We start from the raw sequence: 24822 nt of genomic DNA on the forward strand, positions 1-24822 counted from the left end.
TATGCCATGACTAATTAAAAGCACCATTTATAAATACTTATAAATACTCAATACGGATTGATTTTGAGGCACCAACATGTGACTAAAGAAACAAATCTACTTCTGTAGTTGTGGGATTACTGTAGGCCATACTTTCTTTGCTACAGTATGAAACCATTTAGGATTAGACACTAGCCCAAATGCCTTAAGAGTCTTGAAAAGGGAAGCTGCAATAGGTTAATAATGAAACTGTCCCTGTGTAAGTCACTAAGTCCCTGAGCAGGTGAAGTCTGAGGTAAGTCTTGTGGGGCCAATGGGAGTTGGCCCAGTAGGTGAAGCAGGAGAGGGCAGGTGCAGGTGCAGGGTCTCCAGGAGCAGTTCCCAATGCCAGAGGACAGCATGGAATCACTTGGCAAGTCCAGGGAACCATCAGTGGTTTCTGTGGGGGTTGGACATCGGTTAGGAAGGGGATGTAGGAAGAGATGAGGGTGGGGCAGCAGGTGGGGCTTTCAGGATCCTAAAGAACCATCACCACCCACACTAATGTGGTGGTGCTTACCCTAGGCAGTGGGGAGCCACAAGAGGCCTGTTAGCAGAGGAATGACATTATCTGGCCTAGATTTAAAAAAGAAAATGATCACCACGGAGGCTATGTGGAAATTGCATTTGAATCAGGGATATGCTTGAGAGCTGTCTGGGGGCTGGGTGTCAGTGAGGGGGGTTAGCGATGGATGCGACCCAGGGCCTGAAGAAAAGGAGAAGTCAGGATGCCATGTTTCTGGCTTGGGTGGGGTATGGTAGGAGGTACTCATCAGAGTGGGAAAAAGAAGTGTGTTTGGGGACAAAGGGAAGAAGGAATATCTGTTGAGTTGGGGATACCCATGGAGATGTCCAACTGGCAAATAGAAAAAGCTTGAGAGAAGACCTGAAAGTGTCTTTTGAATTATTCTCATAGAACACATGGGAGGCCCCTACTAGAGCTGCTGGGGTGAAGCGGGGCCAGTGGCTGGACTGGAGGGGTAGGTGGCAGGGGTGGGTGGCAGGGGTGGGAGCGAGTAGACAGGATGCTGTAGGAATGGGCTGACTGCCCCTTGGAAGCCTCCCTGTGAGGAGAAGGGGGGGGGGGGCAGCAGCTGTAGCACAAGAAAGGATTGTTTGTTCTCAAAAATGAGATTCATTTTTTTCTTTCTTCTTTTTTTTTTTAAATGCAGAGAAAATACCAACTCTACAAGCTAAGAACATTCAAAAAATACAAGTTATAAAAGTAAAACTAACAACTTGTCAGCCTGCTTTGTGACCAGACTTCTGAGCTGGGGGCCTGGCACCTACCCTTTGGCACTTTCTACATCTGGCCCCTTTTGGTTTAAACCTGCTCTTTTGGGGCGCCTGGGTGGCTCAGTCGGTTAAGTGTCCACTCTTGGTTTCAGCTCAGGTCACAATCTCATGGTCGTGAGATCCAGCCCCACCTCAGGCTCTACGGAGTCTGCTTGGGATCTTCTCTCTCACTTTCTCTCTGCCCCTCCCCAACTCGTTTTCTCTCTGTCTCTACACACACACACACACACGCACGCACGCACGCACGCACACACCCCACACCCCACCTGCTCGTTCACCCAAAATGAAATGCCATAATGCTGGCAGATGCCCTCACTCCCAGTGCTGCCTCCTCTCTTCCACCACAGCCACAATTCTGAAACCCCACACTTCTCAGCCTGTGTATTCTATCCCCAGGTAATACTGAATTGTCATTCACTGCTGGATTCAGTGGGGATTTGTCAGGCTTCATCCTACTTGGTGTCTTCTCAGCAGTTAAAAGTATTGATCTCTTTTCTTTAAAGTGCCTTGTCTCTGGTTCTCTTAACTTCATCTCATCCAGGTTTTAACTCCTGAATCTCTGCAAAGTTCCTTTTATGTGGAGTCATCAACTTTCTCATTACATCTTGGGACATGTATCCTGCTTTCTCTGTTTTTACAGAGTGCAATCTGGCAACCTTGGCTATTCTTCAACCATATTCTGCTAAAAAGCATGGGTTCAAATCTGGCTGAGTGACTGTTCTTTTTCAGACCCGGTGGATGAAGGCTCCATCCCACACGGCTGCCCCCACTTCAGATACCACCTGCAGATCCGGGCACTCAGGCTACCTTCACTTCTGCCAGCTGACTATAAATCCTGAGGTTCTTGTACCCCTCTCCCCACCCAGTTCAACAACTTGCAGAACTCAGCCCATAGTTACCATGGCAATTTTATTATAAAGGCAGGGGGTGGGTGGAGGGGGTGGTTCAGAGCTTCCCTGCCTCTCTGAGTGTGCTACCCATCCAGCACATCAGGCTTTCTGAGTGTGCTACCTGCCCAGCACATCAGGTTCACCAACCTGGAATCTCTCCTAGACCCTGTCTGAGTTTTTAAAATTGAGATTTCATTATGTAGGCACAATTGATTAAATCACTGGCCACTGGTGTTTGAGCGGTCTCCAGCCCCTTTCCCTTCTCCAGAGCTCACGGGGTGCAACAGAAAGTTCTAGCCCTCCAATCACAAGGTAGGCTCTCCAGTCCTGAAGATATCTAGGGCTCTGCCTTGAGTTATTTCATTAGCTTAAACTATAAAATGTTTATTAAACATCTATATATATTAAGTTCTCTTCTAAGTGCTGGAGAAATAGCAGTAAACAAAATATACAAAAAAAAGTTTTTGAAGTCCTTTATGAATGTTCTGATGCATTCCTCAGAAGTCTGTAGTGTATGGTTTTCATTAAAGAGTGTTTCTTTAACATTGGTCTTTCTCAACATTGCTTTTGTTGACTTTAGAGTTACAAGGTGATCAGAACTAAGGCGAAAAAAAAGGAAAAGCAGATAGGGAGTACTAGAAAGGGAGTAATCAGGGAAAGGACTCCCTGAAAACATGATACTTGAGCAAAGGCTTGGTGAAAATGAGGTTTTGGAGAAAATGACAAGTGCAAAGGCCCTGAGGTGGGAATTTGCCTGGTTTTTAAAGGAATAGCAAAGAGGCCACTATGGCCATATCACTGTGAATAAAGGATAGAATAATATAGAGAGAGCTATTAGGGGTGCCTTGGGTGGTTCAGTTAAGCATCTGACTTCACTCAAGTCAAGAGCTCGTGGTCCATGAGATTGAGCCCCAAGGAAGGCTCTGTGTTGACAGCTCAGAGCCTGCAGCCTGCTTTGGATTCTGTGTCTCCCTCTGTCTCTGCACCTCCCCTGCACACACACTCTCTCTCTGTTTCTTTCTCTCTCATAAACATTAAAAAAAAAAAAAAAAAAAAAAAGGAAAGAGCTAATTAATGAAAGCCAAATTACATAGAGCTTTGTAGATCTAAGCTCTATGAGAGCTCTAAGCTATGAGAGATTGTAAAGACTCTGACTCTTACTCCTACCATCACTGGAGTCTTTTCTGTGTAGCAGGGGCATGATGTAACTCGTGTGAGCTAATTTAAGTATTTCCCTGGCCACTAGGTAGATAGTCAACAGAAGCAGGGGACTTTCTTCCCTCTGCTCCCAAACCAGTTTCTTCCCTAGCCCATTTTGAAAAGCAATTTCCAACGTTCATGGCAAAAGATCTAGATGGCATCCTGATTCCTCCTTCTTTCCCATGCCTCACATCCAACCAGTTACTACCAGTCAAGGAGACCAGTTAGAAAGTTAATGTGGTCATCCAGATGAGAGAGGATGGTCTCTTGGACCAGGGTGGGAGTGATGGAGGTAGTGACTCTAGATATAGTTTGACGGTAAAGGTAACAAGATTCACTGATGAATTGCATCAGGATGATACCAAGGGTTTGGGCCTGGGCAACTGGAAGTATGGAACCGCCAGCAACTGAGACGAGGCAGACAGTAAGACTTAGAGCAGGTTTTAAGGGGGAAAGATCAGGAATTCAGTTTTGGATGTATTGGGTTTGAGATAGACAAACAGATCCATAGAATAGTGTCACAGACTTTGAGTCTGGAGCTCCCTCTTGTCCAGCAAGAGAGTGGATGCAGAATTGAATATGAGAGAGGCTAGTGTCCAGGAGGAGACAAGAGACCCAAACAAGGGTTTTGTCTCTGTACTTATTGAGCTCTCAAGGTTTTACACATGTGATGAACGTGCAGAAGAAACCAATAAGGTAGTGACCGTTAATTTGTGTATGTAAGAAGCAAAGGGTTTGGGGGGCGAGTGGCAGTAGAAGTTGAGATTAAAGCACAATGATATATTGGTGCCAGATGCCAGATGGACAGTGTTTCTCTGTGGGGGATACAGTCAAGTAGCTGTTATCTCCAAAGTGTCAGATTGCTGGAGCATGCTGCCTTAAGGCTAACAAGGCACCTTTTCATTAGCTAACCTTGGGTGTTTTGGCTCTTAATGGCCTCTAACTGTTGGGGGGTTCTATGCTTTGTCTTATTTAATGACTGGCCTTGGGCGCTTTCACCCTGTGGCGGCTTTCCGCCCAAAGCCTTGTTAACCCATTGGAGCAAGCCTACAGGATTCTTAAACCTATTTCCCACAGAATAGGAAAGAGCATGCAGACACAGACTCCATATATATGGACGCCTGCTTTACAACCAAGGTGTCATTGCAGTAGAGCAGGTTAGATACGTTCTTTTTAACAAATGGTGCTGGATCCATTGGGTAGCTGATGGGAAAAAATGAGCCTTGACCCTCTTTCATACCATGCACAAAAATCAGTTCCATATGGATTATAGGTGTACACAGGAAAGGTAGAACAATAAAACTTCTAAAAGAGTACATGGAAGTAGAGGTCATAAAGATGACCTTAGAGGAGAAATAATATTTCTTAAGATACAAAAATCTCTAACCATAAATGAAATATATTGATAAGTTGAACTTCATTATAGTTAAGAACTTTTATTAATCCAAAGATAACCAATAAGAGTAAAAAGACAGGCCTCAGAGAAGAAGATACTTGCAAAATGCATCTGACAGAGGGCTTTGTGTATACGAAGAACACCTTTATGTAATAAGAAAAGGTCTAACAACACACCCACACCCCCTCCCCCACATGCCTGGATCAAGCACATCAGAAGAGAAGATATCCAAATGGTCAATAAGCAAATGAAAGGGTACCAGCTTTATTCATCACTAGGGAAATGCAGATTAACCAATATATGCCTATCAGAATGGCTACTAAAAAAACCCTGACAATACCAAGTTTTGTATTTGTACCAAGTTTTGGAGGAGCAACTGGAATTCTCATTCTCCACTAGTAAGAGTATAAATTGATAAAAATCACTTTGGCAAACTGTTGGGCAGGATCTACTAAGGCTGAACATACGCGTTCTCTGTGACCCAGCGGTTCCCCTCCTAGGCTTATACCCAACAGAAGTGAGGGAAAGAATGTCCATAGTGGCTTCTTTGGTAACAGTACTGAGATGGAAACCACTCGATAGCCATCAGCAGTAGAACAGGTAAGTTGTGGCAAACTCATACAGCTTCTTTAATACCTTGATAAAGAATGGACTGTGCCTCACACAGCAGTCTGGTTATTTTGAGTTAAAAAGCAATCAAATTCAGCAAGACAATTCAGCAGACTCAGGAAAAGCTCTTTACCTCTCTGACAATTGCCTAAAAAGAATTTGGATGGAGGACCTGCTCCAGGAAGAGAGCTGTCACCATAGATAACTACATGGTACCATGAACTAGGTACAGGGAGGAACCTGGCAAGGCCTGTTTGATCCAAGTCCTCTGTGTCCCATTGTTTCTGAGTGGCCTGGCAAACATTTACTCTTTTGTATCTTCCTGGGAATTGCATTCCTTCCCTTTGAAGTTCTAGACCCTACCTCTTGCCCCTTAGCTCAGGACCACATATACACCTCATGTTGCCTGACCGTTTTGGGGATTCCCTGTGCCTACAAAATTAAATTTGAATTTTTCCTGTTAATCTGTCTCATGTCAATTTGATTCTTAGTCCAGCCAGAAGGGCCTTGAAGGGGACAGGAAATTCTTGCTCCCAACACTGTGAATGTCCATAAGGCGTTGGTTTTGCTATCTACTCGCTTGTCTGGTTTTAGGTGAGATTCAGAGATTGAAAAATAGCTGCTGTCACCCCTGCCCCCATCCTTCCAGAATCCTCTATGCTGCAGATACATGCCCTTTGCTGTATAGATATTTTAGATAGACTTTCCATTTTAGAGCATTTTAGGTTCACAGAAAAGTTAAACAGGAAGTACAGAGAGTTCCATGTACCCCTTCTCCCCCAAACAGTTTCCCTTATTATTAATACCTTGCCTTCGTTACAGTTGATGAACCAGTAGTAATGCCATACCTAAAGTCCATAATTTACATTAGAGCTTGCTCTTTGTGTTGTATAGTTCCATGGTTTTTGACAAATGTATAATGTCATATATATTATATTTCTGTAAAAGTTCAAAAGAACCACTTTCTGCTTAGAAACAGTTCACCTGTTTCTGGTACTGAGATGTTAAGGCATGGATGTATACAGGGGTTCTCAGAGGGAATTCTATATAATGCAGTGAATAACACTCTCGATGACATCCTGACTGTATGGATAGGAAAAAGCCTCACAGGGCTCTACCATGTAATGTCCCTCAACATAAGCTGATGGTACCCTAGTCCAAGGAAAGAAATTCAAGTGTAACAGAGAGACCCAGTAGGGGAGGCAAAAAAATAAAATACAGGTATATAGCTTTCTGACAGTCTGGCCTATTTCAGAGAAAAATGTACTGCAACTTACATATACTTCAGATAATCCTCCAAAAAAATTTTGATAGAGGGGCGCCTGGGTGGCTCAGTTGGTTAAGCATCTGACCTCGGCTCAGGTCATGATCTCACAGCTTGTGGGTTCAAGCCCTGCATCGGGCTCTGTGCTGACAGCTCAGAGCCCGGAGCCTGCTTCAGATTCTGTGTCTCCTTCTCTGTCTCTGCCCCTCCCCTGCTGGTGCTCTGTCTCTCTCAGTCCCTCAAAAGTAAATAAACGTTAAAAAAATTTTTGATAGATACTGAGAAGTAACACCAACATTGTGGCTCTGTTTGCTTCTTAGACATTGTCAGATGTATGCCACTTTCTTTCGTTTGAGAAATTAAAAATCTCAGTTTTTAGGCTACTGTTCTGGATGAGGAGAGGTGGGCTTTAAGCATAGTTAATAGTCCACTGACATCTTGCCAGCTTGTGAAGAATGCATTAAGAATAAACACCAGATTTCTGTAGTTTATTACCCCTTTTTGTGCCTTTGTGTGGAACTGTTTGCAGGTATACGTTCCATAAAGTTTGTGGTTTTAATACGTCCAATTAGGCTGTAGTAACTCTGCCTTCCATTTATGTATTAATTTTTTTTTCCTTTCATGTCTTCTGAAAATACCTTATGATACATTGAGTACACACAAAAGGAACATCATAGAATTTGTTGACAATTTTGTTGAGTATGTTCTCACCAAAACTGCACATTAACCTGAAATAGCCAAAATAACATGTATTAGTTTCCTATTGCTTCTGACAAATCACCACAAACTTAGTGGCTTAAAATAGTGCAAACATAGTTCTGGAGGTCAGAAGCTCAAAATGGATCTCATGGGGCTAAAATCTGAGGTGTCAGCAGGGTTGGAGGATTTAGGACAGAGTCGGTTTCCTTGCTTTTTCCAGCCTCTAGAGGGCACCCTCAGTTCTTGGTTCTAGGCCCCAGCCTGCAACGGTATCACTCCAGCCTCTGCTTCCGCCCTGATACCACCTTGGATTCTTCCGCCTCCCTCTTCACATTTAAGGACTCTTGTGAGTACGTTGGGCCGACACAGACAATTGAGGATAATCTCATTTAAAGTTCCTTAATTTAATCACATCTGGCAAAATCCCTTTTGCCCCATGAGGTAGCATTCATAGATTCTGGAGACTACAATGTGGACATTTTGGGGGACCTTCTGTTCTGCCTACAAGTGTTTTTAGACAATTATCTGTACCTTCCATTGACTTTTATCCTAAATCTTCTCAATTTGTGGTCAGTAGGTAAAATTTTTGGTTATTTATAAACATCTTTTGAGTCATTAGGAAGATTTTATACATCTTTATTTCCCTGTATACTTGTGACTAATTTTCCTCAATTAGCTGATCAGTATTGTCTGTCTCAGTACCTAATAGTTTGTCCCTTTAACTGATGACTACTGTCTTATTAAGGGCTTAGCAAAACTTTAAAACTTAGTCTGCTGAGCCTTACACAGTGATAAATTGTTAAACCTTTTTGGTTTCCGAATTGGGTACAGAAGAGGCAACAGATCTATAAAATGAGATCTTGGGACTGTTTCTTCTTCTGTGAAAAGAAGGATAAGATACTCCCTTCCTCTTTCTCCAGTTCTTACATCCATAGCAGGACTAAATGTGCCTGGAGGGCAATGAAGTATGTTTAGTGATGCAGACTAGCTCAAAATTGACCGCTAGGAATACCCGTCCTAGATCTGGAAACCTGGCCTGCAAAATTTGTCGCCATCAAATTGTACGGCATAGAAGAGCGGATGGCTTTTGGATTGTTGCTGTTTGGTGCTCTGCCAAGTAGTACTGTACAGCAGACACGGTAAGAGCGTCAGCTAATGAACAGTGTCTGTGTCCTCCCCTGAGTGGGATTAAGGTCGGAGACAGCAGGTTTCTAGGCACAAACATCTGTTGTGGGACAAGTCTGTAGGTGCACGCTCCTCCAAGTTTCTAGGGCTACGAGAATGAAGTACTGGGAGTTCTAAGGATCCTCCTGGGAAATGAGGTTCGAGTTACAGTGAGGATAGTCCTCACAGGGGAGCGGCAGCTCAGGAAACATGGGCTCTGCCTGTGGGATTTCTCACTCCGGATCAGAAACCACAGGAGCTGCAATGAGCTTCAGCGTGGAGGAATAGGGGAGAAAGGGAGAGAGAGAGAGAATATAAAGAACATGACAGTTATTTACGTTTCCTTGACTTCTGGTATCACCAGAGATCTAGAGCTCTTAATGTATTTTTTCTCTTTGGAATGAGGTGATGAGAGCTATCAGGTACTAGACACTGAATGAGGCACTTTATACCCATAATGCCACATTTAATTCTTCACAGCAACCCTATGAGGTCTGCCTTGATATGTCCATTCTAAAGGTGAGGAGGCAGCTCTAAGAGATCAATTAGCTTTCCCAGGATTACAAAATTAATAAGTTATAGAGCAGGAATTCAAACCCAGTCTTTCTGACAAATTTCATGCATTTTAACTAAATCACAACTAACTACACTACAGGTCTTGGATAAATCCAGGTGAAATCTCTCATTTCATTAATACGAGGAATGCCACAGCATAATCTTGATGTCATCGCAGAAATATACACTGTGGAAACTTGGCTTTGCTCTGTCTCCTTGTCGGACCTAGGTTTCTCTATACAGGTTAAATAACGGGCCATCAGTCCTATTTTAAAAAAGGGAAAGCAAGTTGCTTTGAGGACCTGCAGGGGGCATCAGAGGCCCATTGACCCTGGTGCTCCTTTGCCTTTGGCACAGTTCAGAGAGAAGCCAAGGGGCACTGTATCAGCTGTTGGGGGCAAGAATAAAACAAAGAGGATGTGTCTCGCTCTCCTCCCTGCTGTTTTCCTACCACGTTGCTCTTCCTTTTCTTTAAAAATTGTTTTGTTTTTGTGTTGTCTTTTAACTTTCTTCCTGATCCTGTCCACCATAATTACATTGTGCTTCTTACCTAAGTTCCGTATTCTTTGTGACTCTCTTCCCTATGCTTCTATCCCTCCCTTAAGATTATTTCTCTTATTTTTTTTTTTAATTTTTTTTTTAACGTTTTATTTATTTTTGAGACAGAGAGAGACAGAGCATGAACGGGGGAGGGGCAGAGAGAGAGGGAGACACAGAATCAGAAGCAGGCTCCAGGCTCTGAGCCATCAGCCCAGAGCCTGACGCGGGGCTCAAACTCACGGACCGCGAGATCGTGACCTGAGCTGAAGTCGGCCGCTTAACCGACTGAGCCACCCAGGCGCCCCTCTCTTATTTTTAAAAACCTTAAATTTGCCTTAAAATATACTCATTTAAAATTGCCTCTGTACATGTAAAGATAACAGCAGCATCAGTATGATAAAATAAATAATTACTGCTGAGAGAAGAGAGGGCCAGTAGGTGCTCACTGACTTTTTAGAGGGAGGGGACACTGAATTAAAATTAAATGGAATTGAAAGTGATAACAATACTTGTACCTTAGTTTGGGGGGAAAAAAGGAAAGTTTCACAGACATGCTTTGAACTGAGATAAATAAAGATTGTGATTTACTGTTTTGGAGAAACTTTTCAAATAACTGTTTCCTGCGATATAACAAAATTTGTGAGCTCAGGGAACCTCACTCATGTACCTAAAAGGTAGTAAACATTAAATTCTATTTAGATTCATAGATTCGTAGACTGTTAAAGCTGAATGAGACCTCAGCATCTAGTCACCTCTCTTCTCTTTCAGAGTGACCGAGAATCTCCTTGAGACCAAGGACAGTGTTCCATTGACCTGATAAAGCTCAGCCCACACTCTGGTTAGTAGCAGGTGTTCCGTAAATATTTGTTATCTGAATGAGGACACTGGAGGCCCAGAAAGATTACTGATTCTTATAACATCGTACAGCAAGTCTTTTGTGGAGTGAGGGGTCTCCTGACCCTTGATTATGGTCTAGTTATATAATTTAAAAAACCAATCTAATACCCAAACAGTCGTATAAAGGGGAAATGACAGGGTAGTAATTTATAATAAAATATACCGATTCCAGCATCTGATTGCTCAGGCATAGCTACCTTGGAAGACATATGATGGAATAAGAATCTTGCAAGTACACGTAGAAATCACCGTGATGGCAATAGTACAGTTACTGGCTGATACAGGTATGTTATGTTGGTGACTCAAATTTGTTGTTAGTTAACCTCATTTTACAAAATGTGAACAATTCTTGGAAAGGTTCTAAACAACTGAAGTTTACTTGATTTACATGCCAGTTGCATTCCTGTAAAATTCAGTAATGTTCAAGGTGTGGGAAAACTGCTTTGCATTTAGACATAAAATGGAATTGGGCTCTAGGTTCAGATAGTCATAGACAAAATTTTGACCTACATGAAGGCTGGGAGGATACATAATGTTGTGTAGGACCTGAGGCAGCTCACCGTTGCACTGACCTATGGGTTGTAGAACATCTAACCTTAACCCTGACCCCACCCATGGAGTGCTCCCTGTGCCTGCCAATTCTTGTGACAACCAAAACACACTTGTAAATTCCCCCACTTTTTAGAGGTGACTCATCCTTGTTGAGAATCACTGGTCAAAAGGGTTAGCATTTTTGAGTTACCTCTGATTTTCATTGGGAGAGATAATAAAGTTGACATTTGTTGAGTACTAATTATGTGCCACCCCCCTGTTCTAAACATTCAATCTGTTTTAACTGATTTAATCCTTACAACAACTTTACAGTGTAGGGTCTATTATTATCCCCCATTTACAGATGGAGGAATTGAAACTTATCAAGGTTAGACAACTCATCCATGAAAACATAGCAAGGAAGTAAAGAAATTGGAATTCAAACTTAGGCAGTCTGGTGCCAGAGTCCGTGTGAGTAAACACTGCACCCACACTGCCTTATGGTTGAAGGTAGTCTTCAATCAGTTCCCTCAAAGTACATCATGATTCTCCTAAAATTTATCAGTGTCCTAAACTAAGCCTGCTGCTGGGGAAAGTGATGAAGATCATTTGACTCTCTTTCTTGCTGCCCCGCCCCGCCCCATTTCTCTCTCTCTGTCTCTCTGTCTGTCTCTCTCTCTCATGCGCGCGCGCGCGCGCGCGCACACACACACACACACACACACACACACACACACACACACGCACATACGCACACATACACACACACTGCTTCTTTCCCTCTGGCTCACTGGAAGAAATGATGATATCATGGCTGCTGCAGATCTGTGAGCAATGATATTGAGGACTGGTGAAAATGAGTCAGGGGCCCTTTGTTGGAAAGATCATGAGTATGTGTGTGTGTCATATTTTCACCACTGATGTTGTAACTTGGTTACAGTTGCCTGGTAACTATGCACTGTTGTAAGCACTTTTTAAAAAATTAAAACTGGCTTTGGTAAAAGTCCATACAGATTTTTTCACCTCTTTTATAGTCTGTAGTTCTCACTACTATCACAGATAAACAAAAATCCAGTAGTCCTCTGTGCTTTACCTTTCCCTCACTCTTCCCTTATGTTTGGCATCCACTCATAACATTCTTTTTGCCAAATTTTGCAAAATTTGCAATCATTTGAATCCATGGCATGAAATTGCTTCACAGTAGCTTTGAAATCGCTCCATGTATGTATATATGTATGTATGTATGTATGTATGTTTATATCTTATTTTTGAGAGAGAGAGAGAGTGAGGGAGGGACACAGAGAGAGGGAGACCGAGGATCCAAAGCAGACTCTGCAAATGAGAGCCCGACGCGGGTCTCAAACTCATGAACCATGAGACCATGACCTGAGCTGAAGCTGGACGATCAACCGACTGAGCCATCCAGGTGCCCCAGACATTCCTCCTGTTAGATATTTATTGGCAAAATTCTATCACTGCTGTCCTTCACTAAACGGTCAACATACAGTGTGACCACTCTGAATTGTATGTGTTAGAACCCGTAGTCTGAGACGTGGACTCGGTAGGATCCTAGTGTATTAGGTCTGAGGGGTCAGTGGAGTCCCACCCCTCAGCTGGAGTGCCTGGCTGCCCCAGAACAATTCCCTGCCATGTACTTGATCTTTGACCTTGGATAAGTTACTCGAAACTCTTCAGTTAGGTAAATAAGGCTTTTTTACATAGTAGCCTCCCAATTAGCAAGCAAATTGACTTCCCTGCATACCATATTTCAGCAGGCAGGCTGAGCTCATGTGGAAATACAGTGAGCTCAACTGAATGACAGATTTTTTTTTAAGTTTATGTATTTACATAATTGCTACACCAGTGTGGGGCTTGAACTCACTACCCCGAGATCAAGAACTGCCGCTCTTATGACTGAGCCAGCCAGGCACCACAGGAATGGCCAAGGCTGAAATATGTGGCAGGATGTCCCAGGAACTGTTACAGGCATTTGGCATGAATTAGTTTCTTTGATCTTCGTAACAACCCTAAGAGGTAGGAGCTATTACTGTCCCCTTTTTATGAGTGGGCCTACTGAGGGACAGAGAAGGAAAGTAACTTGCCCAGTTCCACAGCTAGTCAACCACAGAGGTGAGGGATAGTCCCAGGCAGCCTTCCTGCATGCTCCACACTCCTCTGAGGATGAGATGGGTTTCTGACAATCACATTTTGCTGACCTCTCCGAGGCAGGCCTAACACGTTGGCCATACTTGCAACACTGGCTTATTGTGGCACGAAATTTTTGTAGTGTTGGGAGCAAGAAATTCCTGTCCCCTTCTAGGTCCTTCTCGATGGACTAAGAATCAAATTGACATGATACAGATTAACAGAAAAAAAAAATCAAATTTAATCTTGTAGGTATAGGAAATCCACACAGACATGGAAATTCTAAAAACAGGCAAAAGGAGATACATATATTGTCCAGAGTTAAGGAGCTGGAGGTAGGGTCTTGAACTTCAAAGGGAAGGAATGCAATTCCCAGGAAGGTAAAAAAGAGTAAACATTGGGGCGCCTGGGTGGCTCAGTTGGTTGAGCATCTGACTTCGGCTCAGGTCATGATCTCACGGTTTGTGAGTTCGAGCCCCGTGTCGGGCTCTTTACTGACAGTTCAGAGCCTGGAGCTTGCTTCGGATTCTGTGTCTCCCTCTCTGTCTGTCCCTCCCCTGCTTGCCCTCTGTCTCTCTCTCTCTCTCAAAAATAAATAAACATTAAAAAAAAAAAAAAGAAAGAAAAGAGTAGATGTTTGCTGGGCCACTCAGAAACAATGGGACACAGAAGACTTGGATCAGACAGGCCTTGCCAGGTTCCTCCCTGTACCTAGTTCGTGGTACGGTGTAGTTATCTATGGTGACAGCTCTCTTCCTGGAGCAGGTCCTCCGTCCAAATTCTTTTCAGACAGTTGTGGGGGAGGTGAAGAGCTTTTCCTGAGCCTGCTGGGTTTTGATTGCTTTTTAACTCCAAATAACCTTTGTGCCAAAGTGGCTCATTTTGGGGCGGCCTGCCTTGGCCCTACAGTATCACGACAGCATAATGCTATAAGCCCAGAGGAATTTCATATTACCTTTAATGACCTGAATTAGACCTAAGAAAACTGCTAGCCAGCATGATACTTAACTCCAGTGCCCAAAAAAGTGGTTACTTGTAATTCTCAGTTTGCTTTTGAATTTATGTGCATCCAAACCTCCACTCTCAGCTTTGCATTAAATGACTGTAGTCATTGCCTCCATTTTCATCTTCCTCTCAAATAATGGCTCTGGACCCAGAGCTGATAGCCCTCTTTGAGTTCAGACAACTGAGAGGGTGTTCTGGAAAATGGGGACACTTCTTCAGGGCATGAGGCTGTCCTGGGTGTCCCTGATGGCCCTCTGTCAGGAGGATAGGGTCTGTGAATTGTGTTTCTAGCAATGGTGGTACACTTGTGTTGACCCATCCCTGGCAGAACCCTCCCTACCCCCACCGGCCCCTTGTTGGGGGTGGGGGGGTAGGATCTGTGAGTCCCCTGACCTAAGTGGGCAGAATGTGTGGCTGTGAAGGAGAGTAAAGCAGTCAGCTGTAAGGAGGAATTGGGGCTGATTGGCACCAAACACGGAACTTTCTCCATGAATCTGTGAGTGGGGCATCTCTATCCTAGTAGCTGGGTCTCTCCTATGGCACTTCGTCAGTTTTTTGCTTACTTAGCAGTTAGCTGTCAAATTAGAAATCCCTCCTGTTTTAGTTTTTAAAGCCTTGATATGGTCTAACTTCAGTTGGCAAAAACAAACAAAACCCCCATGCAAACAATGTAGGAGGATCTTTCTGTCTTTAACCTGATGCAATCAGATACAGCAGTCGAGTGTGGGTCCCTGGAGTCAGATTGCCTGAGTGAATCCTGGCTCTGCTACTTACCAGTTGTGCAGTCTTCTTTACTTCATCTGTAAAATAGGAATAATAATAAGTGATGTGTGAGCATTAAGAGTACCTCATTGTCAGACCTCAGTACCTACCATCATGATCCACAGTATTGTGTGTAACTAAAGTGACATCAGAGACATATGATGAAGAGTGGCAGTTAAAAAGTTAATTGTGTCATTTTGGATCTCTCTTTTCCTCTTTGCTTCTTGCACTGCTGTGTGACAGCTCTCTTCTGGCATGTGTCAAATGGCCTTTTCCTGTGATTAATGTTTCAAATTTATAACTGGTCAAAGAGGTACAAAAAAGAGGGGGAGGGCAGCGGTACTTAGTCTAACCACACCCACGTGAAAGCAGATACTGGGCTGTTCCCATGGCGATGTAGAGTATTTTGTCAAACACTTGGCCCAGGGAACGGGGGATGAGTCATCCTCTTGGCTGGGTGGGGAGAGGGCAACTGCTGTCAATTGAAACTGTCAGACCAATAGTTGGGTTGGGAGACTCCCCTGGTTCCTGCAATAAATCAGAGAGACATCTCGGGTCTGCGGTTTGGTTGTACTTGGTTCATTTGTCATGTGGACATTTTTTTCTGATTTCCTTCCTCTGGATACAAGGAGCTATGGATACCCCTTTGCATATCTATCTATCTATCTATCTATCTATCTATCTCTATATATCAAGAAACCGCAAACTTAGTTCTTGTAAAAATAAGGTCTGTCTTCCTGTATGTCTTGACACAACTAAAGCTAGCAAAAGGGTTTTTATGAGCTGCTTCTCCTGTTCCCTGTTTCCACATACTCATTGTCCATAAGTAAGGTTTGCTGAAGGATATTATGCAGCATTTTCTTTTTAGCAAGAGTTAAACACACAGGGGTATATTTTTCAGATAGAAGTGTTCGGATAACTATAGGCATCATAATTTCAGGATGGAAAATCTGAACCAGATATGACTTCTCTGGACTTTACTAGCTGGTTGAAGTCAGTAATTCTGCATCAAGCAAGCTGAGAAGCACAATTACATGCTGATAGAATGTGCCATAGCCTCAAGTGGTTAGCCTGGATTACTACTGCTCAGTCATCACTGACTACCCACAGCACACTGGGCAGGAGCAGAATTAGACACCTGGGAATCACATGCTAATGAAAGTCACCTACCCTTGCAATCATTTATTGAGTTGCTGTCATGCCCATGCTATCATGCCTATGCTAGGCTATAAACAGGGATACAAGCCCTCTAAAACACAACTCTTGTTTTCTAAGAGTTTCTGATATAGATGAGGGAAAACAAAAAGCAGGAAAAACTAACAGGCAATAACATGAGGCAGCAGCAATGGGCAGTACATGTGTGGAGAAGAGAGAAATCCTGAGGGGCTGTGGTGAAGGAAGATGGGATTTGACTTGAGCCTTGAAGGATGGGTGGAGAAGGAGAGAGAACATTCAGGAAGGGGAGAAGACAAGAGCAACAGTGCAGAGGTCGGGTCTCAGCACTGGAATTTGGTCCATGTAGGGATATTAGGACAGGCCAAGGAGGTCAGAAACTGGGGAAGAGATCAGGCATTGGTGTGGGGTGCTATTAGTATATGGTGGGGGGTCATTAGCACAGAGCCTGAAAACTGTGGAGCCAAAAACAAAAAAACAAAAAAACAGGAGAACCATGTAAAATACAAAGGGTGCTATTTAAAAATGTGAGTTACGGCCCTGCCAAGGAAGGAAATGATGAGAGAGATACAGAATTCGGTCAACCCAAATCATGCAATAGTATAAAAGTTTACAGTGTGATTCCATGTTGTGAGCAGGATCTGATGAATTGGCATCATGATACCATCAAGAATGTGACTTGAGACCCAAATGGAAGGTCTTAATCAGAAAAAGAATTAAAAAGAGAATTATAATATACTAAATCTTCAAAGTCAGTATTTAAATATTTAATAGCATTAAATTAATTTTTGAAGGCACTTCGAAAAGTGATTGTTGAATTGCACTTGGTTAATAACTAGATTTACACTGGAAATACTGGATTTTTTAATTTAACTTAAAAAAATTTTTTTTAATGTTCATTTATTTTTGAGAGAGAGATGGAGAGAGTGTGAGCCAGGGAGGGGCATAGAGAGGGAGACACAGAATCTGAAGCAGGCTCCAGGCTCTGAGCTGTCAGCACAGAGCCCGATGTGGGGCTTGAACCCATGAACTGTGAGATCATGACCTGAACCGAAGTCAGACACCTAACTGATTGAGTCACCCAGGTACCCTTTAAATTGAACTTTAATAAAAGAAGTATTAATCTTAAAAATCAAAGCATCTGCAAATAGCATTTTTTCCGTGCATGACTGCTGATTTGGAGGAACCAGCAACTTCCTGTTGGCCTGAGCACAGCATGGAGGCAAGGGGGCTGTCCACACGCCAGGCCCAAGGTGGTTCATGAAGGCATGTGGGGAGTACCATGGAGAGGTCTGTCGACTGTTGGGATTGAGGTCTGGGGGCAGACTTCGGTTCCCAAGGCATGGAGAGGAAAAAGAAACACTGACAGCGTAGGACCCAGGGAAGGAAATGGAGTCACATAAGGTTCTCTCTCAGAAGGTAAACAAGGACAGGGAAAATGAGAACTTTCAGGGAAGAACATGCAGAAATGTTTTTGCTTTGCATCGAATGAAAGCTTATAGTGACCAGGAATAAAACAGGTATTGGTCTCTGTGATACTGGAAATTAATTATCGTTAGTCTGGACCTTTAAGTAGAATTCAGTATGTGTTGAGAGTAGGCCAAATTTCAAAGTCCCATGAGAAAGGAGGGCTTTGAAAAATAATGGACACTTAGGCCCTACCACAGAACAATCGAATCAGCATCTCTGGGGGCAGGGGCCGGGCATCAGTGTTTTTTTGTTTTCTCGGGAAGTCTTTTTAACTCTCTGGGCATCTGTTTCCTACTGTAAAATAAGACTGGAATAGATGATCTCAAGGCTCCAACTAGCTCCAACATTCTGTGATTCGTGGAGGAGAAACTGCCGGGCCATTCATTATTAGTTCAGATACTGACCTGCCCGCCACCGCAGTTCAGTGGCCCACTCAGTCCGGAGGAATTTCACACAGGAAAGAAGATGCTAGCAGTCACTCCAGAGAGTCAGGCAGGGACTTTTATAGTTGGTCAGGGAAACAAATGAGAAAACAAATAGCAACAACAAAAGCAGGCTCACTTCCCTTGGGTTGTCTGTGTACTTGTTCCTAAAATGAACGTGAACAGGCAGAGAGTGACAACTCTCAAGTGGAGGCTTGGGTGTTGTAGATCTTACCGTTCTGGAGGTCAGAAGTCGGATGTAGTCTCACAAGTCTTCTCCAATGCCAGGGCAATTTCTCTGCTTTTAAGGACTAACGTGATAAGATTGGGCCCACCCAGACAATCCAGGATAATCTCCCCAATTTGAGGCCCTTAATCCCATCTGCAAAGTCTCTTGCCACATAGGATTCACAGGTTCCAAGGATTAGGGTGAGAACCTGGGGGCACAGGGGAGAAAGGGATTACTCTGCCTACTCTGTGCCTCCAGGTAGTTTTTTGTTGTTGTTGTTGTTTTTTAAATTTTTTTTTAACGTTTTTATTTATTTTTAAGACAGAGAGAGACAGAGCATGAATGGGGGAGGGTCAGAGAGAGGGAGACACAGAATCTGAAACAGGCTCCAGGCTCCGAGCTGTCAGCACAGAGCCCGACGCGGGGCTCGAACTCACGGACCGCGAGATCGTGACCTGAGCCGAAGTCGGCCGCTTAACCGACTGAGCCACCCAGGCGCCCCTGTTGTTGTTTTTTAAAGGTAAGAAGCTGAACTGGGTCATCTGGGTGGCTCTGGTCGGTTGAGTGTCAGTCAGACTGTTGATCTTGGCTCAGGTCATTATCTCATGGTTTGTGGGTTCGAGCCCCACATTGAGCTCTGTGCTCATAGCGTGGAGCCTGCTTGGGATTCTCTCTCCCTCTCTCTCTGCTCTCCCCCACTCTCTCACTCTGTCTTTTTCTGTCTCTTTCTCTGTCTCAAAAAAAAAGCTTAAAAAAAAAAAGATAAGAAGCCGAAGTGGGAGCTTGTGGTGCAAAGTGGTGCTTTGGTTTCTCTTCGGAGTCACTAAATACTGATCCTGGACAGGATGAGAATATTTATCTAATATAAACTATTACCACCACCACCACCACCACCACCCCCCACAGTAGGTAGAGGGGAGTCCTGGAACTGAGGATGTAGGATCTTGCCTTTCTTTTATTTCAGGGATGAGAAAAGAGCATGTTTAATTCTATTAGTATTTGTTCTCTGAGAGCCCTCAGCAGCGGTGACAACACCCTCCCTTCTGGGCCGAACTTTTCATCCCTGTCCCATGGAATTCTCTGCTTTTCTAGGGATACTTTAGAAAGTCTGGCTCTGTTGGTCATGTTTAATTTGCTCCCAGCTTGTCTTCAGCACTAACGAACATCAGGGAATGGAAATTGGGCAAAGAAATGAAGGGAGACAGAAAACAAAACAAAAAAAGAATTTGTTTTTCAGATCCTCTATGTCCTTAGGGTCTGAACTCCAAGTTAGATGGCTTTGAACTCTTAGTATAGGAATGACGAAGATGAATTCATTTAGTAGGTGTTTATTGGGTGCCCACTCTGTGCCAGGCACCAGCTGTCCAGAGATCTCTGGGAGGAAGAGGCAGGCTGCTGTTTATTCAAAAACCATCATCAGGCCAACTCCAAGTTCTTGTGAAAGGGCTGGGCCTGTTGATTTGGAGCTGGTGCCCCGCCCACAATTGTTTAATGATAGACAGGAACCTGAGCCTCCCGGAGCTCTGTACCTTTAGTCAATTAATTATTCAAAAGATTGTTTCCACTGTATAGCAGGAGGAAAAAGATGCTTTCCCTTGACTTTCTTTTAGCTTTCTTGGGGACTTTTCTGGCATGCTGTGGCAGAGAAAGGAAACAGATTTTGTTTTAAAGAAGGTGGAAGTGTTGTATTTCAATGCGTTCCACTCTTGTGGTGGATTCTGATAAGCAGAATTTGGGAAATGTTTCTGGAAAAAAATGATTTTTCCTAATGTCCCATTAAAATGTTGTGAATGACTTTTCTCCACGTTAGTATAACAGCATCTCTGATTGGAGTTGTGTTCCTCCACAGAGGGAAACATTCCAGTTCTGGGTATTGCTGTGTGCCAGAATGGAAAACAGATGAGAGACAGAATGCTGCCACTATTTGGATGTCTTGTTTTGTGGGTCACTGAACCTCTCTAAGTTTTGATTTCTATAATGCGATAACATCCACTTGTCTCAGCCAGAGTTCTTAGTGTCTAACAACAAACCAACTACACATTTACTTGTACACTTAAGCAGAAAAAGAATTTGCTAGAAAGGTATTGGAGAGCTAACCTCATCTCAAGAAAGGAAAATACATATGAACAAGGCAGGTCAGGCAGCTGCTGGGACCAAAGTGGAAGCACAGCCAGAGTCACACAGCTGGTCCCATGGACTGGGAGTAACAGTGTCCGGCGGTTGGGTGCTGGCCGCTAGTTGGCGCCACTAGCTGCTGGAACTCAGCGCTGCTCCTGCCTGCTGATACAGTGGATTCTCTACAGTCCGTTTCTGGTTTCTCATTCAGTGGGGTAAGGTGTGTCTGCTTCCAGAACTTAGGTCATCTGCTGTTCCCTAGGGGTGAAGGAGTCAGGGGAAGTCTGTGTAGTATTTCAGCTGCTATAGTGAGAGGTGGGTTCTTCCATCCACCAAAACTCTTTTTAAGACTGGGAAATGGGAAATTTCCAAACATGAGAAGGGGGCTCAGATGCCAGGTGGCCAAACAAAAGCAACCGCTTGAGTCCATGCCTTCGGTGGTCCAACTTCCACCTAAGTCCTTTTTCCTGTATTTACCCTTTTGAAGGAATAAGTTCCTCCCACACAACCTAATGCAACCATACTTTCTATAATTTTAAATGATCTCACTCCTACCCCAGGGAGGACTGGAAGTTACCCCAAGATCTCCAGGATCTAGCCGGCCTGTTCCCAGCCTCATTACGTGGCCGCATCCCTCTTTCCTGTCGATATTCGGGACCGATCATCACAAACAACACTGGACCAAGCATAAAGCCAGTTTCCCTGGCAGCGCAGGAGACTGGCCTTAGAATGGGCTCTTTTAGGGCATCTGAGATCTGCCCTCATTAGAGGCTCAGAGACAAGGAGTGTTGTTTGTGGGTGGAGTGGGTGATGAACTGGCTTCCCTTGCTGTGCCTGCCTCCAGGTGCAGGTCGTCAGGGACGCTGAAAGCATTTCAAGGGACAAGGAGGGAGTGGCTGATAAGACTCAGTGAGGTTTTGAGTGTTCTGAGTCAGCCAAATGCTGGCGTGTTTCCCAGTTCCAGTACTCGGGGTTAAATTCTTTCTCCTCAGTACCCTAAATTTCACACAAAAGATCCTGCGAGGGTGTGGATTTAACAGTTAATTTGGTGACCCACAGAATCAAACTTTTGAGGGTGTGTGTGTGTGTGTGTGTGAGAGAGAGAGAGAGAGAGAGAGAGAATATACATAAGAGAGCTTTATTTTTTTAAGTTATATAAAGTCTTGGATTTCAGTGCATGTTGTAGGGGTAAAAGGTAAGAATTTGTCTTTGTTCTGTGCAGGGACATTAGAAGAAACCACTGCATTCCACAGTCTTGAATTCCGTATACTGTTCCTATTGGTCTGTGGCTCTTGGTCCCTCAGATCTTCCCTTCAGGGGGTTCCCGATTCCATGTGACCATAGGTAAGAATTTAATTAGCGATTCTTTATAAGTCCCTGCCTCTCTGGGTTACTAGCTTCTGACTCAAGTCTGGGTCAGTCTGTCTGATAGTCTGGCCCAGGGCCTCTTGCTAACTTCCAGTTGTAAGGGGGTCTTGGAAAGTGAGTACCTGGCTTTCCAGTCTTTGTAGAGGGAGACAGAGTGCCTGCAGTGAGAGACTCACAGGACAGGGAATTCCTTAAATGTGTACAGGAGGCCGGATGTTGGGCAGGGTAAAACCCATCGAGGGTCCAGTGCACTTCCTTAGGAGGCTGTTAGGGACATTTTTTATTTATTTAAAAATTTTTTTTAACATTGATTTATTTTTGAGAGAGAGAGAGAGACAGAGCATGAGCAGGGGAGGGGCAGACAGAGAGGGAGACACAGAATCCAAAGCAGGCTCCAGGCTCAGAGCTGTCAGCACAGAACCCAACACGGGGCTCAAACTCACGAACCGTGAAACCATGACCTGAGCCAGAGTCAGATGGTTAACCAACTGAGCCACTCAGGGATCTGGTTGTTAGGGACATTTAAAAAGATGATATGTATGTAAAGCATCTCACATAGTACCTGCTACATATTATTACATCCCAATCAATGGTATTTCCTACATCTTCCTGGTTAATAAAATTGCCAGGTCTGAGCCATGAAAGGACGAGACTGCAAATACATAGTTAAACGCAAGCATTGAAATTTGACATAGGATTTAGATAAAAGATTTAATAGGCAGGCTAGGAAAAGTTATATTAATTCATTATCTTCTGATACTTAGAAATTTTTATTTTTGGTGTAAGTATTAACTTTTTAATTGAGAAAAAGTGTTACTATTCAGCTTATTTTCTAAAAAGTTCTTTAATAAAACCAGCTTACCTGTTTTTATCTGGTTCTTATTATAAAGAGGAAATTAAAAAAATTGGGGGTGCCTGTGTGGCTCAGTCAGTTAAGCATCTGACTTTGGCTCAGGTTATAATCTCATGGTTTCTGGGTTTGAGCCCCGCATTGGGCTCTGTGCTGACAGCTCAGAGCCTGGAGACTGCTTCGGATTCTGTGTCCCCCCCCCCCCCCCGACCCTCCCCCGTTCATGCTCTGTCTCTCTTAAAAATAAGTAAACATTAAAATTTTTTTTTTAATTTGAATTCATCTTCATCCATAAAAAGTTGTTCAGCTTGGCATCTGTGCCCTACTGGGATGATTTCTCATTGGACAGGAGCTTGCTCCTGCTTGCTATCCCATTTGGGTGTCTGAGTCAGTTCCACATGCTTGGTTTTAAGTTTATGAACATGTAAAAAAGGATCAGCATAAATGAGAAAGTACTGTTTTGATTCCTAAGCCCAATCTGAAATCCGAATGAACTTGGTCATGAATTTTTCTGGTCACAAGCTGCATTGAAATTAGAGGCCCCAGAGGCATATTTCTTAGCTTGGAAATATTATCTTTATCTGTTGGCTTCCATAAGCAACAAAAGAATGTTGCCTCTCAAGATTCGCTCTACATGACTTGTGATTCCTTTGCATGTATCTGGTAATTCATTCATCAAACATATATTGAGTTCCTAGTACATGTTGGGTATCACGTCAGCCTCTGAAAATGGTGATGAAAAGAGTTGGTCCCTGAACTGAAGGAGTTTGTGGTCTCATAGAATAGGTAAGACAGATATAGAAGCAAGTTAGTGTAGTGTCATGTGACAAGTGTGATACTCAATGTATGTATAAAGACAGGTGGTGGCTCAAAGGACAAAATGTCTAACTGTGGTTGTGGGGGAGGTGGATTCAAAGAAGTCTTCACAGAGGAAGAGACACTTGAGCTGGATCTGGAAGGACAGCACAGGTGCTCCCCGGGAGAAGGGGAGAGAGTGTCCCAGAAAGGGTCATGGCCCAAGCATAGGCATGAAGGGGCCTAGTGCCTTGTGGGGCTGCAGGTAGTGTGGAGCATAGAGCAGGAGAAGGGAATGTAGGGAGATGAGGCTGGGGGGGAGGTGGAAGCCAGAACCTGGTGGGCCTTTTATGCCCTGCTGAGGAGTCTACACTTCATCCTAAAGGTGCCAGAGGCCACTAAGGTGCCTTAAAGGGGGCAGGTTTGAATTTAGAGCAGTTACTCAGTATGATCAATTGGAAGTGAAGGCTAAGGGTGGAGCAGGGTGAATTTGGAGAAAGGGAAACCAGCGAGGGCCGAGAATATTGTAGAGGTGCCTGTGAGAAGGGATAGCAATGTCCATCTTTGACTCTATCTCCATTTGACATGATGAAGGTACTGTAGCTGTACTGATAGGATCCCCAACGCTTGTCAGATCACTTCAGTTTCCTAAAACAAAATAACCCTTATGGCAGTGTGGCAGAGGCTGCTAGCTGACCCCCAAAGACCCGTGGGCCCCTTCCATGGTGTAGAGCAGGGTTGGGAAACAGATACCCAGCCGGGAGCTCCATTAGCAAGCCCCCTGCCCTGGAGCCCTGTGGGTCTCGTGTGACAAGACGAGTTATCAGCAGAGGGAGGGATGTGTTCACTTCAGGGCTGAGGTGGTTAAATATCAGGTGTGAGCTCCCGTATTCTCTCTGTCCTCCCTGCATACCTTCTCCCCCTGATGACTAGAAGTCCCTGAGTCACCACTTGAAGGAGAGCTGCCAGACCTGACTGGACTTTATTGTGCTGTTTGACTCTGCAGTTAACCTGTCCTGATACAGCCTGTCTGTACTGTAGCCAAATCGTAGAAATTTGTTACTAGACTTGGTGGGCTTGCTGCTAAATTATTCAGGATAACTCTGAGTCAGTTCATGGATTATGAATTATTTTCACAGTGACACTACCCATATAGTAGTTTGTGTTCTTTTTATTGAAAGCTGTCTCCATGATTTCTGGAGTTTGGAGGTGGGTCCATTCTGTGTTCCACAGGGTGGCTCAGGCGGGAAGCTGAAGAATGTCAAACCTGGTCACTTGTTCCCTCTCTGGACTGTGTCCTGTCAGTTTAGACAAGTTACACTGCACCTTGTTTTGAGCACTGTTTTGGTTCTTCTTTCCTTTTCATTTCCACAAATATTTTTTGGCACCTGTCATGTGCCAGACCTATTCAGAAAGTTTTACTCTGTGC

At 43.9% G+C, this 24822-nt stretch overlaps 1 pseudogene; it reads left to right on the forward strand.

Annotated features, from left to right (window-relative positions):
- LOC107180189 overlaps positions 1-24822 on the forward strand; it is a 68524-nt pseudogene that overhangs the window by 8601 nt on the left and 35101 nt on the right.

This window comes from Panthera tigris, chromosome C1 (genome assembly GCF_018350195.1).
Source record: "Panthera tigris isolate Pti1 chromosome C1, P.tigris_Pti1_mat1.1, whole genome shotgun sequence".
Lineage (NCBI taxonomy): Eukaryota > Metazoa > Chordata > Mammalia > Carnivora > Felidae > Panthera > Panthera tigris.